Genomic DNA, 15,349 nt, shown 5'->3' with positions numbered 1-15,349 from the left:
AAAGGTTCATACACTTCTTTTTCTGTGCACATTTACCGAGTTAATGCCTACTTGCTTCTAATGTGCCCAGATTTGGTGAAATGAAGTCTTCAGGAGAGACTTGCTATCAGTAGAGCAATAGGTCCACATCATCTCTGGTAAACCCATGGCAGGAATCCAAGAGCATACTCTCACCTAACACTGCTGGTACAGACTCTGCAATGTCTGTGACATAGAATCATAGAATGTTTGTGTGGAAGGGACCTTAGAGATCTCCCAGTTCCACCCCGTGCCATGGGCAGGGACATTTCCCCCTTGACCAGGTTGCTCCAAGCTCTATCTAACCTGACCTTGGACACTTCCAGGGATTGATGCTCAAACCAACAGAGATATGCAAAGAAACAGAGTCTACTCACTCTCCTTTTAGCTGTAACCAACAGTCGGAGAGAGAAGCTGAGTTCAAACACCTTTATTTTTGTTGAAAACCCATCAGACTGACTGAGTGTGATCCAAGCAGCAAGGTTCCTCATGTTAACAGGGTTCTTTTCTAGGAGTTACTTGAATCACTTTAGTTCTTCACCAAAGTATTTTTGTTTCTTATCAAACCTAGACATCTTGATAAATCACCACAGCAGAAAGGAGTTGAGATTCCAGACTTGGTCAAAATGCTGCTTGAATTTAAGCAGCATGGAGTCAAAAAGAGCCAGTGGAGCCCCCACAAATGTATCACAATCACTTGTTTTTCCATAGGCATGCACACAAAGACATTGCCTACAAAGAATTTTGCTGTTCACAGTTGAAAAATAAACTCTTGGTATCTGCTGGGGAACAGAGGGAGAATCTGCTCATGAGCAGCCATGAGAGGTCACGAGATTTCAGCTGGATTAATTTATACAGAAAAGGAGATCCAAACACAGTTAGTGAGTTTAGCCAAGTGGAAGTGTTCTGCCCTAAATGATGAGGAAGGGAAAGGGCATGATTAAAAGGAATAGCAGCCATTGCTTAATGTCAGGGCACAGCAGAGTGATGACCCTTGGGTGGCAGGAGTTGAAAAAAGGCAGATAAACTTTTGGTCACCTTGGGAGAGCGTGCCAGATGTGGGGACATCTCTTACTTGGTGAGCTCAGCATCTCACACATCTTGGCAAGGTCAGATAAAGTGCAGAAATTATCTTTTTCTTTCCTTCCAATACAGAAGCTGGGAAAAAACTAAGACACTGAAAATGTGATACCTAATCTGATAACTACCCAAATGCCTCATGTTTGGGCTGCTCATTACAAACTGTCAAACTCTGAGGTTTTCAGGGGATTACTTCCAACTGGCCTTCTCTGCCTGTGACTCCCGTCTGTCAAAGGTGTTTCACTCTTGCCCATTACTACAGTCCTTCAACAAGTGGTCTGTAATCTATTAAAGTAAATTTTTTTTTTCTCAGAAAGAAGTGATCAAACTATAAGTTAAAGCAAGTGTATTAAAATACTGTTAGAGACAGAAAACTGAGGCACAGGGAGAGAACCCATTGTCTAACCACAGAGTACCTTCTAGACACCCCACAACAAATGAGACAAGTTGGAACTATAAAAAGACCTAGGAGAGACTCACACCTTTCCCAAAAGGCTGCTAGATACCTTGGGGTGGCTATAGTATTAACATACAGTTGTGGTTAGGAAACTATATCCGCATGTCTCATTGATGCTCAGCTTGTCCCACTGTCTGCTGCAAAGTTGTTTTGTCAAAGAAGATAATCCAGTCCTTTTGCAATGACAAGCCAAGGAAAGAACCTCCCATTTTCAGACCCTTCTATGGCTCTAATGCCACCTGATCTCTTAGCAAACCATGGCCATGTTCTCCTGTCCAAACAGAATTATCACCAGTTTTATTTAAGAGAAAGAAATCACAAGATGTTGTCCATAACCACCTGAAAAATCAAAAGTACAAGGGAAATATGATCCCAAAATTTAAGTTTGTTTTTTTTTGACTCTGACAGTAGCAGAATAAAGGGGTTCTTCAATTCCCTAAGAAAACCCAAATGAAAGCAATACACTGGATAAATACACCTTTTCCAGCTGCAGATGCACCTCTCTTAATGCACTTTGGATGAATGAGCTACTACCTCCACCTTATTTTAGGAAAGCTCCTTATGAGCAGATGCTTAATTTGCAGATAGGTGTCTAACATTAGGCAGCTAAGTTGAAAGGCAAAAGGGAAAAAAAAAAAAAAGCATATGGACAACATTTGCAGCCAGTCGCAACTCTGTTCCAGAGCAGATGGAGGCCTTGTCATTCAGGGGTTTCCTCACATACACCAAACAGTTCAGTGGGGATAGGGAAAGGGGCTTCTGTTTGGATGCTTCTGTCTGGAACCAGATTAGAGGAAAGCACACTTTTCCACAGCACACGCCTTGTGTTACATTAAACATGCATGTGCAACTTCAGCTTTTATTCAGTGATCTGAAACAGAGCCCTCCAGGGTGCTAAGGGTTAGTGAGTTTTTGTTTGTTTATCTGTAGTTATTTTACAGTTTCTAGTGCCCAAGGACTTTGTTAAGAAATTAAAACACCTCACTGGGTCTATCCTGCTGTGGTTGTTACCTTCTAATATTTCCCTTCTTTCTTCATTCAGCAGTGCTTGATGCTCACAGGAGAAGGAGAGAGCACCACAAATAGAGGAGCCTCATCTGACTGGGTATATGTTTGATCTTAATTCATAATAATTTCTACGTTTCTTGGCCTTTTAATAACATGAGGTGCTATCATTTAGAAGCAGGTAGGCACAAGATTTTCCAACAGGGAAGATTGCTTTGCCTTCTGCTGGCTCATATCTACTGCCAGACATCACCCTTCCCAAGGCAAAAGAGCAAGAAGCCTCCTTGACATATGTCTTATTATCCCACCTCTTACAGGGAATCTGGCTGGCCTCACCCACTCCTTGCACCATGGGCTCCAGCAGTTGGCCAAAGTTTGCAGAAAAATAAGAAAAACCGTAATAATAGTAACAGGCTTAATTATCTCAGCTGCACGGGTGACAGGAGCTGAGCAGCTGCCAGTTTTAACAGCCTGTGGTTGAGAAAGACTGAACTGCATCACCCAGAAGTCAAATGAGGGTCGGTCACAACTCGCTTCACGCCAGCAGCTCCAGGGGAGGCGCGGGGCACACACAAATCACTGCGGCATTGCCCAGAGCCATCCCGTGTGGAGCTGCCAGCCCCGTTTAAAGGAGTCAGACACGAGGCACATGGCACCAGCCGGCCTCCAGGGAGCTGCCAGGCTCTGTGCTCTGGAGTTGCTGGCTGGGATTAATGGCAGGATCCTGTCTTCCAAGTCTGTGGCTGGGAAGCTCAGCTCCAGAGGTGGACTCAGCTTAGCACTGTGCCATGCACCTTGCAGAAGCTGACTGGTCCAGCTGGGCTCTAAACTGCTTGGCTTTCATTAGCCTGTCTCTCTTTTGAGCAACAGCAATTGAAAATACTGGAAGCAGCTTTTTCCCCAGGGAGCTGGCACAACCATTCAGAGGGTGGTCAGGCACTGGAACCACCCCAGGGAAGGCCTCAGGTCTGCCAGAGTCCAAAATGCATTTGGACAAGGTTCTTAGGCACACAGTGTGATCCTTGGGGCTGTCCTGTGCAGGGCCAGAAGCTGGACTCCATGATCCTTGTGAGTCCCTTCCAATGTGGAATATAATTCTTTAAGTCTATGTACAGCACTGCAACAGCAAACTCCAAAAATCCCCATGGCTGCATAAACACCATTAGAAAGAACAGCACATTCAGTGTTTGTTATGGTTTTTTTGCTGTTCTGTCAGGGTGATCCACACATTTTGAAGAACCAGTACCCAAGTGCCTACAGTGGCAGAGTGGGAGAGAAGGGGGGAAAGGAAGGGAAACAAGAACTGAATCCAAGGTGGAGGCAAGCAGCAGTACAACAGACAGCTGGTGTTTGGGTGGTGGTAAATCACCCTGAAATGAGCCTCTTCCCTCAGCTCAATGAGGCCTAAACAACAAAGGAAGGCACAGCTTGCAGCCGGACAGCCTGCTAGCCAACCACAGACACACATGACAGCTTCATTCAGGAGCCCGGAGTCAATACAAAAGCTCCGAAATCAATCCGACATCCTGCGACCTCAAACAATGCGCCAAATCTTCTCAGAATTGGAGCCCCAAATGAGGGGGAGCAGCATTCAAGGGAGATCAAAACGCAGGGCTGGCATTGAAAGGGACTAAAAAGGAGAAGAATGTTCCCGGTTTATTAATGGTGAGGTCTGGCCGGCTGCATCCCAGCCACCATAGGTTACGTTCATTAAAGGGCAGCGCTTTGCACGTATTATGCAGAGCACCCGGAGAGTATGTGTTGTGTGCGTGTGTCCGCCAGCGTGCCCCTCACTTGCTAGAGATCAGGATGTGCCTTTCTGCTTAGCACTGTTGTCTCCATCAGAAATTCCTCCTGTGTGAACTGCAAACGGGGTTTTTTCCCACTTGAGCGACTGTATGGGCACCGACGCGCACACGTACACACGCTCTCTCTCATCCCTGAGCCTGAAAAGCATAAAGGAACTCAGACAGACTCTTTCCAACTTGAAAAAAAAAAAAAAAAAAAAAAAAAAAAAAAAGACAACATTTCACATCCCCTCCCAGCCATACTTTCAGCTCACACACACAAAATCTATTACAAAAGACCAAAGCATTATGAGATTGCCGCTACTGCTGATGGAGTTGATTGCTCCATAAACCCCACTCCTACATGCCATAAAGGACCTGGTCCCACAGCACAACAAATCTACAAAGCAGAGCAATGGAAAAAAAAGAAAACCTGCTTCAGTCCCTGGAGTTGTCCCCTCCGGGCAGGATTGCCCCTGCTGGGGTAGTTTCACTTGCAGAATCTGTCTTGCAGCTCTACACAAAAATGGCACCCTTCCCCCTTCAACAACAAAAAGGCCAAGCAAATCCTTTTTATCAGCTTCTCTTTGAAGGCAGGTGGAAAAGTATAATATAGACATACACAGGGAAAAAAAAAAGAAAAGATAAATACCATTTGCAAAAGTACTGTTTGGATTTGCCTGTCCTAATTATCTTCTTTTCAGCTGCCACATTTGAAAGAATAAGACCTTGAAAGTTTTCTCCTTCTCGGATGCACAGCCCAAGACGAAGGGCTTGCTAGAGGAGGTCAGACTTGAAAAATATTTCTCTTTTTTTGTGCTGAAATGTTAGTAGATGAAGAGAAAGGACTGGAATTTTCAAAGCTGCCTATGGGTCTTTATGCACATTTCCCATGAGTTTTTACTGAAGACATGTCAAAGCTTAATCGCCTTTGCTTTTCATGTGTCACACTGATCTGATATTCAGAACAGACATGGCTGAGCAAGCTCTCTCAAATTTGGAGAATCTTATACAAACAGAAACTGAAAACATGAAGTGCTCCTTAGGATGCAGCAAGTCCCATGTATTTCATCGCATAATTAGGGGGAAAATTGGAAAAATGTGAAGGCTTCAGCCCTGGAAGTGTTCAAGGCCATGTTGGATGTGGCTTTGAGCAACTCGCTCTAGTGGAAGGTGTCCCTGCCTGTGGCAGCAGATTGAAACCAGATGACCTTTAAGATGATCTTCCAACCCAAATTCTTCTGTGATTCTATGAAATGAATGTTAGGGGTCCACAAAAATTCTTTATACTTATACACACTTTATTCACAGTGTCACGAGTCTACACTGTTCTTGTCTCCACTTTGGAGTCCTTAAAGACCACGAGCATGGATCTCTATGTCCTCCTTTGAGAAGACATCTCTAATTTTACTTTGTGGCAATGTCATACAGATGCCAGTGGGCAACTGGGCAAAGACAAGCGTAGCAGATGCAAACAAGCATCTTCAAGGCAGGATGGAAGGTCTCCTCCAAGGGCAAGACAAGATGAGGTGATGTCTAAACCCCAGGCAAGAAGACTGGAGCAGTCTTCACCTGGTTTATCAACTGAAAGCCAAAAAAATCTCTCCATTAGCAATTAGTAGAAAGAAGAAAACAGCATCCAGTCTGGGCAAGTGCTCAAATATGTGCTAGATGAGTGGTAGGAAATGATGGAGGCTGCAACAATTCCTAGCACTGCAGATGAAACAGAGTCTACAGGGACCAAACGGCAAAAGATTCAAGATTAAGTTTTTGTGAGGGCAATAAAGTGAAAACTTCTTTTCATATAATTAGCGAGTGTAAACGTACAGTTTTCAAATTCAGGAAAAGTGAGCTTTTATTTGGATAAACTGCCATTTTTGTTTTGTTTCGTTTTATCTTGCCTGCTTTAAACTCTGCTATTTAAATAATTTAACAATCTATCTTAAATATTTCACCAATAAATCACAGGCTTGTGTTTCTATTTCATGTTACAACTAATCAGTGGAGGAGTGCCTGAGCTGCAAGTTAAAATTCTGCTCCACCAAGCCAGTGATGCATAATCATTTCTCTGCAGAATCTCTAGCGAATAAAAACTTCTCTGCAGAATTAGTGCCATATAAAAAGTTCTTTGTGCAGCCTTAGAGCGCAACTGCAGCCCAGGATCATCTGCATCTTGCCAACAGGATCAGGATTTCCAGAGCTAATTGGGGTGTAGAGTTTTCCCACCCTGGCAAGCACAAGCATGGAGCTCACAGCAGAATCTCAGACATGGGTGCATCGAGTTGAAGTCCCATCTACCAGTCAGGGCGCTGATAACATGCACAGAGCTCCAAAAGGTCCACGGGTGTGAGGATTGTATTGGGATTCCCTGCTTGTTCTCATCAAAGAGAAGCAAATAGAACAAAATTAGGATGTTGTTGGCCAAAATGGGTGATTTTTAAGAAAGCCTCTAGAATGAAGGTGTTGAGAGCCTGTACCAAGGAACACTAAACCCACTGAGCATCAGCAGGAATAAGACTTCTCAAATTGCTAAATTGTGTTGCAATTTTAAACTACATTTCAATTAACCTGAGCAACTCATTCACAAAAGTAAGAAAAGTACACCTACCTTTCCTCACTGTCTCCTTAAGTCTAAGTACATCAAAACAAAGCCAGGAAGCCTCACATATCTATAATTTACTGCAATTCACTTTAATTTTCTTCCTAAAACATTGAGACACATTTAAGGCAAGACTCCTTTTGGTCTCAGTCTGCAAAATCCAAAATGCATGAAGGATGTGAATAGATAGCCAGAAGCTGATAGCTTTCACATTGAATCCAAAAAGCAAATTGAGACAGAAAAAAATGAAGGCCAAAACAGAAGGGAAGGGGAAAGGGGAATCACTGTCAACTACATTGTTATTAAACTGCCTTAATTTTGTTTCGTGTCAACTTTTTACTTTGTTTTGTTGCAAAACTTGAAAAGTCAGGGCTTTTGCTTCAAAGGACTGTTTAGTGGGTGATCTCACTTTGATGCCCATAGAAGCAAAACATACACAATTCTATTTGCAAAGAAAAAAAATCATCTAGGGCAGCATGACTCCTCTTCTGTAGCTGGGCAAAAACCTACACATCCCAGGTCCTAAACCTGGCTGGAGCTTGCCTGAGAAAGGGGGGGGTGAGATGGAAATCGGAGACATATCCTCCTCTTCCTCCTTGTTCAAGGCAGACATCCCCATCTCTCCTTCCCCATGTGCAGCCAACAAGACTTCCTGCACCAACTGACACGGAAACAGCTAATTTACTGCTTTGTGTCAGGAATGTAGCCAAGGTTTCAGTCCCCTGTGCCCCGGACTCCTCTCAGCTGGGCTGCTTCATCTCAAAAAGGGTCTTCCCTTCCTCCCGCCCCTCCCCTCCAAAACACACTCCTCCTCCTCTTCTGCTTTTGTAACTTATCTCCCCGCAACCCACTTCCCAACAGGAGTTGAAATTAAACAGGCTGCCCATATGCCATGGCTCACTTGTTGTCTGTTCCTCTCACTGCCATCTGGCCTATTTGCTCAGCCAAAGAGAAAAACAAAAATAGTGGGAAGGAAAAAAAAAAAAAAAAAAAAAAGAAGGAAGGAAAAGGAAATAAAAGAAAAAGGGGTGAGGGGGATAAGGAGAAGAAAAAGGATAAATCCAGACACAATGAAGACGGTGAGGGAGGTGATGATGCTGTCTCTCGCACCTGCTCCTTGGCCAGGCTCCCGGATAGATCAGTAATGGAGAGCAGTAGAACCAGTGACAATTAACCCAAACATAGTCCTGTTTATTTAACCTGCTCATGGAGATCAACCCATGTGCTGCTCCACTGGCAAGGAGGCACCACACTCCAGCAAGGAGATTCCCACAGAGAGACTTCCAGCCAGAGAAGGGAAAGGGAGATCCTCATCTCCTGAATGGCTGGCAGATTCTTCAGGACATGATGACTGTAATGCTGGACTAAGATTTTCTTTAAGCTCTCCAAGTCACCTTATTTTTTCCTATAGTAGCACAAGCTAGAGCAAGGAGAGATGTGACTGTGTGTGGAGGGGAAAGTTGCACTGGATTTTGATGTACCCTAATTTCCCAAGCTCCTGACCCTGCAAACCCAGAGGGGGAAAAAAAAGAGAAAGAAATGGCAATAAAGACATTAGAAGAGAAAAAAAGTAAAGTTTTCCTAAAATACACCATTATTACCACCCTGCATCCTTAAAAAAAAAAAAAAATTATCCCTGGAAAGTGCAGACAGCAGAGATTTTTGTTGTTTGCTTTTTGAAAAGGGAAAAAGAAAAGAGACTGGCTGACCATCACCAAACATTTGTGGCAAGGTGGGAGCAAAACTGTGGGTAAAACAGAAGTTATGTTCATTTTTCAAGCTGAAATGAAAATTTCAAAGCTGAAAAGAAATAGATTACCCTGAAAAACAGTTTTCCAAACCAGAGAGCTACAAAGCTGTTTAAACAGAAGTGAAAAGGGGAGCAAGAAAACTTATTTTTCAACATCTTTTACTGATTTTTTTCCCTATTTTTACTTTTTTTTTTTTTAAACTTGGAATGAGATGTCGCATACCTGCGCAGATGGGTGTCAAAAGCCATACAGTTGGTTCCTCTGGAGACAAACCCCACTGAGCCACGAGAAGATGATAATTACCACTAGAGCTGCATGAGATCATGCAGGGGAATCCCCTGCAGGGAGAGGTGGCTGGGGAGGAAGAGCAGACCTCCTTTCCAGGGGTTGTGTTTGGGCACAGATGCTGCCCAGAAGGCGAAGTGTTGCACAGACTGCTAGGGAAGGAGCAATTCCATCAGCCATGTCCCTACATCTGAGTCCTTCCCAAACACAGAACAGAGAAGATTACCCTCCTGAAGGTAGTACCTTCTGATTCAAGGTTGTGTTTTCCCCTTGCAGCCTGACTCAATCACAGAACAAAACTGAAGAAATTGAATCCTTTCACTCATGATCATTCCTCTACTTGCACTCATCTACATGAACATTGTCTGTCTTAGGACCCTCATTTATCTACACCTGCAACCGTACATGTGGGGAAGCAACATGCCCCAAAGGAAAGGTTGCATTAAGTTTTCCAGCTGTTGGTATTATGGTGCCTAATAGGGAGGGAGAGATATAGGTTGGACATTAGGAAGTTTTTTACTGAAAGAATAATAAAGAATTCGAATGCTTTGCCTGGGGAGGTGGTGGAGTTACTATCCCTGTATGTGTTTATAAAAATATTGGATGTGGCACTTGGTGCCATGGTTTAGCTGAGGTGTTAGGGTATGGGTTGGACTTGATGATCTTGGAGATCTCTTCCAACCTAGTTATACTGTGATACTGCAATACTGTAATACAGAATCAGAAGATTGTAGAATGTTCTGAATTGGAAAGGACCAATTACAAGGATCATAAACTCCTGGCCCTTCACAGAACAACCACAAGATTTGCCCCAAGATTCACACCATATGTCTAGAGAACGAGTCTTTGCCCAGCCAAACAGACCACTTGCAGTCATCAGAAAGGAGGAAATGCTTTGTGATTGCAAAATTATTTGTAAGAGTGGAAACAGAAACCAGAAGTTCACAAAATCAAAACATGGCAGCATGTTTAACATCTTTAACACTGCTGCAGTCACCCTGCAGAGGGGCCTCCAGATTTGGGAACCAATAAAAGTAGGGAGAAGTCCTCTGTGAGGAGACAAATTTCACTACAGGTTTTGGCTGATATCACCAGCCCATCCTCGCTCCACTGTTGTAGTTTATGATCTCACCACGAGGACCTCTGTGGAGTCATTCACTCCTATCTCACTGCAGCCCATCCATTATCCTCTGCCTTACTTCCCCAGTGCTGCTGCAACAGAGATATTTCCTACAGCTGAACATTTGTATTCCCAAGAGCTGGCACCTGCCAGGTCAAGTTCCTCAGTCTGCATTTGATGTTATTACTGCAGGAAGGTGTTTCAGAGAACAGAAAAACACACGAAGATGGCAATCAATCTGATTCCCCCATTTTGATATTTCTTTAAACAAAAAGGGACTTGCTAAAGATCATATTACATTATTCTACAGAAATAGGGTGGAAGAAGAGAGGAATTGCACTGACTACAGTCTGTCCAACACTCCATTAAATCAGAATTCTCTCATTAGGGATAACAATGAACTGCAATAAAATCAATGGGAAGGCGGTGCAGCATGGAAAACTGGGAAGGGGAGGATTATTTTTTCTTGTACTTTCATTTTGAGATGTGGGAGCTGGGAGCAATCAACACTGAGCTAATGGCATCCAAGCTGACTCCTGAACGCTGCATCCCCTTTGAGGTCACAGTTTTCCAGAAAACAAACCAATTCATCCTGTGAAGGGAATGAGGACCCTGGGCATTTTTGAACTGCCCCCAGGGAAAGCTCCAGAAGATCCTCTAATGTCTCCACTCATAGGATGCCACTTGTGGCATGTCAAGGAGCAGCAAGTACCAACTTTCACCTTTCTAACTGGAACTTCCAAGCATGAAGTCCCAGAAGCACATCATTTCACATTTACAATGTGTAGCAAGGTTTCAAAATACTCTGCATCTGTATTTGTGATAACGGAAGATGTTGCCCTCTCATGACTACACTATTGGTGTGAGACTCAGAAATGTTGGGGTCCTTGACTTGCCTTCCCTCTAAGAGGTTTTGTATTTTAAAAAACACTTTCATCGTCTCTGATTCCTTTCTTTTCCCATGTTTAATAACAAGAAATATTTTCATTATAGAAGGGTCTGGGAATAGTTTTTCAAACCAATAGTAGGATCATCTCTAATCAACCATACCTGAGGTGCTCAGCTGTAACTCCTTGATTTATGCAACAGAACTGAACACCTTCAAAGCTCTCACATTCAAATATTGGATTAATACAACCATATGGAATCCTTCTAGACCTAACCAATACACCTCCAGCAGCTACAAGACCACCAGTGGTGAAATTTAAGGGGCCATGTTTGCTGATCTTGGGCTTGCAAGGACTAAAGGACAACAGCCATCTTTAAAGAGGAGCTTCCTCGGTGCCATATACTGCCTAAACATAAGGGCAAAAGGGGCAGCACTCAGGGACTATTTCTGTGACAAGCTGCCATTCATTGGCCAAGGAAGCCCAACCACATGATAAGTATGAAGGGTCAAAGATATGAGAGGAGTCTGAAGCCTCTCTGGTGACCTGTGACAGGACAATCAAATGTGACAGGAGAATCAAATGAAGTTGTGTCAGCGGAGGTTTATGTTGGCTATTAGTTAAATTTCTTCCCCCAGAGGGTAGTTGGGCACTGGAACAGGCTTCCCAGGGCAGTGGTCACAGCACCATCCTGGAAGAACTCAAGAAGTATTTAGACAATGTTCTCAGGCCCATGGTGGATTTTTGGGGTGTCCTGTGCAGTGCCAGGAGCTGCACTCAATGATCTTTGTGGATCCCCTCTATTTCAGGGTATTCTGTGATTCAATGAAGTCTGAAGTCCCCCACGTCTCCCTGCCATGAAGCTTATGGGTGTTAGTACAAGGCTGCCAAGCTTGCCTTAACGAGTGGATCTTATCAGATTCTCACCTTTAGGAGTGTCTTAAGGCCATCTGCCATCCCCAGCTTCCCATATCAACTGTCTCATCATCTGTGTTGGAAGTTCAAAAAAAACCCAAGGCTCTGAGTCACAGTGGGACACAAATCCACTGGGTAAGAGGTGGACCTAAACCTACACCTTTCTGCTGCTGCTAGAGCTGGATCTAAAACTACAGGAAACAGAATGGTCACATGCAAATCAGTGGCAAGCATGGAGAGATAGCCAGCTGCTGGCCAGGCAGCCTACTCCGCCTCAAACAGACAAGACACAACAAAAACCTCCATAATTCCCAGCAGAAGCTAGGGGCAGCCCAGGAAGAGCAGAAGAGTGCTGGCAGACACAACTCCAGCCGCCTCCCTGGCCTGTCTGGAGCTTCAAACGCCTGAATTAAAGCAGCAGGAGGAATTTGAATGCTTAGAAATCTCCAGTTTGGACTTGCTTTAACGATGGTGTCAATAAATAAATAAATAAATAAATAAATAAATAAATAAATAAATAAATAAATAAATAAATAAATGCTTAATGACCTCTCTTATCTAGCCAAATGTGGCCAAGAAAAGCGTGTTTATTTTCATTTAAATTCCCTAAAAGCAATGTAGGGTTTTCTGAGAATGCCTGAAGTCCAAAAAACCACTCCAATTTCTATGCATTTTCATTCTTTGACAGAAAAATTACATTTTTGGGGAGGGCAAGGACTGCTTTGTTTTCATTTGAAGTCTAAGGGAGATCTTTCCAATCAACCTTCTCAAGTTTATCAGCTCCCACCCAAGTTACTTCTCTATCTTTCTAACATTTGATGTTCACTTTCACCCAAGCTTGGTTGTTGTATTTTCTTGAAGTGTTACAAGCAAAATCAGTGGGGGAAGGATGAAGTATATTTGCAATTCCTAAAATATTGCAAACAAGCAAAGCATCTTGTAGGAGGCATGGATGATCTGAGCTTCTTTTCTGGTTGTAAAATGTTACAACAGGACAAACAACTGAACAATGACATCAAGATATTGATAGCCCTTACTGCAAAATACCATCCCCTCCCTTTAGCCCCAGATGCTAGGAACTGCATTGCTCTGAACTTTTATTACCCATTCCTCCCACCCAATCCTCTGAGAAGATAAAAATCAAGGTCTGGGCTGCTGAGTCAGATTACAAACACCCAAACAAGACTTTTTACCCAGACACGGTTGGTTTTGGTCCCTTCTTCACTGAAACTCTGTGTCATGGGGCTTGTAGAAGGCTCCTTTAACTTCTTTCAGAGAAATAAGTTGCTGAGAACTAGAAGCCACACACAGTAAGGAAAAAAAAATGCAAGAAATACATTTATTTTGTGAAGAAGGCAAATTTCTAAACTTCTGGTCAGAAACTGGTTCTTACTGATATCCTGAATAACTGAGTAGACAACCTTGTAGAAATATTATGGATCGGAAGACAAAGCACTAGCCTGGAAATTGTGAAATATAAGCTTTTTGGAACAGCAATGCCATGTATGAATAACCTGTGGCAACTCAGGTTACAGCCTCAGTTTCCCCTGAAAACTGATATCCAAAGTGGTCTGGCCCTTCCTACAAAAAAAAAAAAAAAAAAAAAAACACAAAGCAAAACAACAACAACAACAGCAACAAAAACAAAAGAAAAAACAAGTCAGAACAAACCAAACCAACCAAACAAAACAAAGCAAATCAACAAAAAAACCAAACCAACAATAACAACAAAACAGCCCCCTGTAGTAAGAGGTTGCTATTATGGGAATTATTTTAGAAATTAAAACTTTTGAAATGACCAGACTCATCAGTCCCCTGAGAGAAGCTCTTCTCTTTTTGTTGCATGAAAAAGTAGAATTTCCCACTCTGGGGTGAACTCAGCCTTCAGATCGTTACAGCTGAAGACACCCCAGCAAAGTTTAGATTTTCCATTTCTCTTGGGCTTCTTCAAGTTTTTAGTTTCAGTTTATATTTCCTGTCTTGTTGCTCTTTCAATTTTAGGGTTTCAGATTTAAACAAAAAACCAAAAGCAGCGCTGACTCAAGATCTTCTTGTGTTTCTCTCATTTTGACTCGAAACCAGAACAGACCAAATAAAATGAATGATATCACTCTGGGGTTCAAAGTGCTTTGTAGATCTAACTCTTTTCTCACAGAGGATGGTGTGTGCTGCTGTCATATCCTTTATTTGAAGCGAGGGAGATCAAAACAGAGGAAGTTTAACTTTCATTTTAAGCACAAAACCCATGTTTCCAATTGTTTGGCTTGCATACTGGATACACCTGGGTTTTGAGGTTCAAAACTCTTTGGAATCTGAACCCCAAACCTTCATGTGAGCATGAAGCAGCACATGTGCTGAAAATATTAATGATTAAATAAAATGAAACCTGCCTTGCTCAGCACAGAAGGGATAAATTTCCTTTTTGGAGGTGAACAAGGCCCATGGCTGAGAACCATGGTCCTTGCTACAAGACGCTGTTTTGTTGCAAGACACAGTTTTGTGTTGGTCTCAGATGTGCTGGCATCTTAACATCCCCAAAACAAATAAACAATTACAAGTTTTTAACTGAATTTGATTGACTTCTCATCCCCTCACTTGCTTCTTTGTTTTATTTTCTGGCAGGGTAACAAATGAAGGATCAGCTCTTTAGAGACTGCAGCTAAAGCTGTTAAAGCTCCCTTGCTCCCTGCTCTCTGAGGAGTGCAGAGGATGAGTGCTCACATCTTCCTAATTTCAGCACCTGGGAATTATTTCCCTTATCCTGCAGTTTTGACCTCTTTTCCTTTCAGTGCCACTTGCAGTCAGAAAGCAAAAATCCAGTCCCAGGGGAATATATGCGATGTTTTACATCCCAGAACAACACTTCAACACTTTGTTTTGGGACTGCAAAAGGAGGCAAGACAATCACCTGCTTGAGTGAACTCTTTGGATGAGGCAAACAAGTGTCACTTTGTTCTCCCTTGTGCAACCCAGGCACAGACTGAGGGGGGTAAGGGAAGGTCAAGACAGACCCGTGATTTAAAGGCAGGAGGATGGTTTGATGACTAAATGAGTCAGGGGCTTCACTTTCAGCTCATGCTGACACAGACCATTATGCAGAGAGAGGCAGAGAGTAATGGAATCTTTTAGGCTGGAAAATACCTCCAAGATCATGGAGTCCAACCATTCCCCCAGCACTGCCAAGGCCACCACTGACCCATGTCCCCAAGTGTTGCATCCACACGGCTTTTAAATCCCCCTTGGGATGGTGAGATAGCCCTTTGGTGAAGAAAATTTTTAATATTCAATCTAGACATCCCCTGGCCCAGCCTGAGGCCGTTCCCTCTCCTCCTGTCCCTGTTCCTGGAGCAGAGCCCGAACCCCCCTGGCTGTCCCCTCCTGTCAGGGAGTTGTGCAGAGCCACAAGGTCCCCCCTGAGCCTCCTTTTCTCCAGGCTCAGCCCCTT

The 15,349-nt window shown here is 43.2% G+C and overlaps 1 protein-coding gene across 2 annotated transcripts in view; it reads right to left on the bottom strand.

Moving 5' to 3' along the window:
* SETBP1 (SET binding protein 1) overlaps positions 1-15,349 on the bottom strand; it is a 266,971-nt gene that overhangs the window by 215,998 nt on the left and 35,624 nt on the right. The window lies entirely within an intron of this gene.

The sequence above is a fragment of the Oenanthe melanoleuca genome, chromosome Z (genome assembly GCF_029582105.1).
Source record: "Oenanthe melanoleuca isolate GR-GAL-2019-014 chromosome Z, OMel1.0, whole genome shotgun sequence".
Lineage (NCBI taxonomy): Eukaryota > Metazoa > Chordata > Aves > Passeriformes > Muscicapidae > Oenanthe > Oenanthe melanoleuca.
Note: the sequence above shows the minus strand (reverse complement) of the source record. Positions and strands in the feature narration are given on the sequence as shown.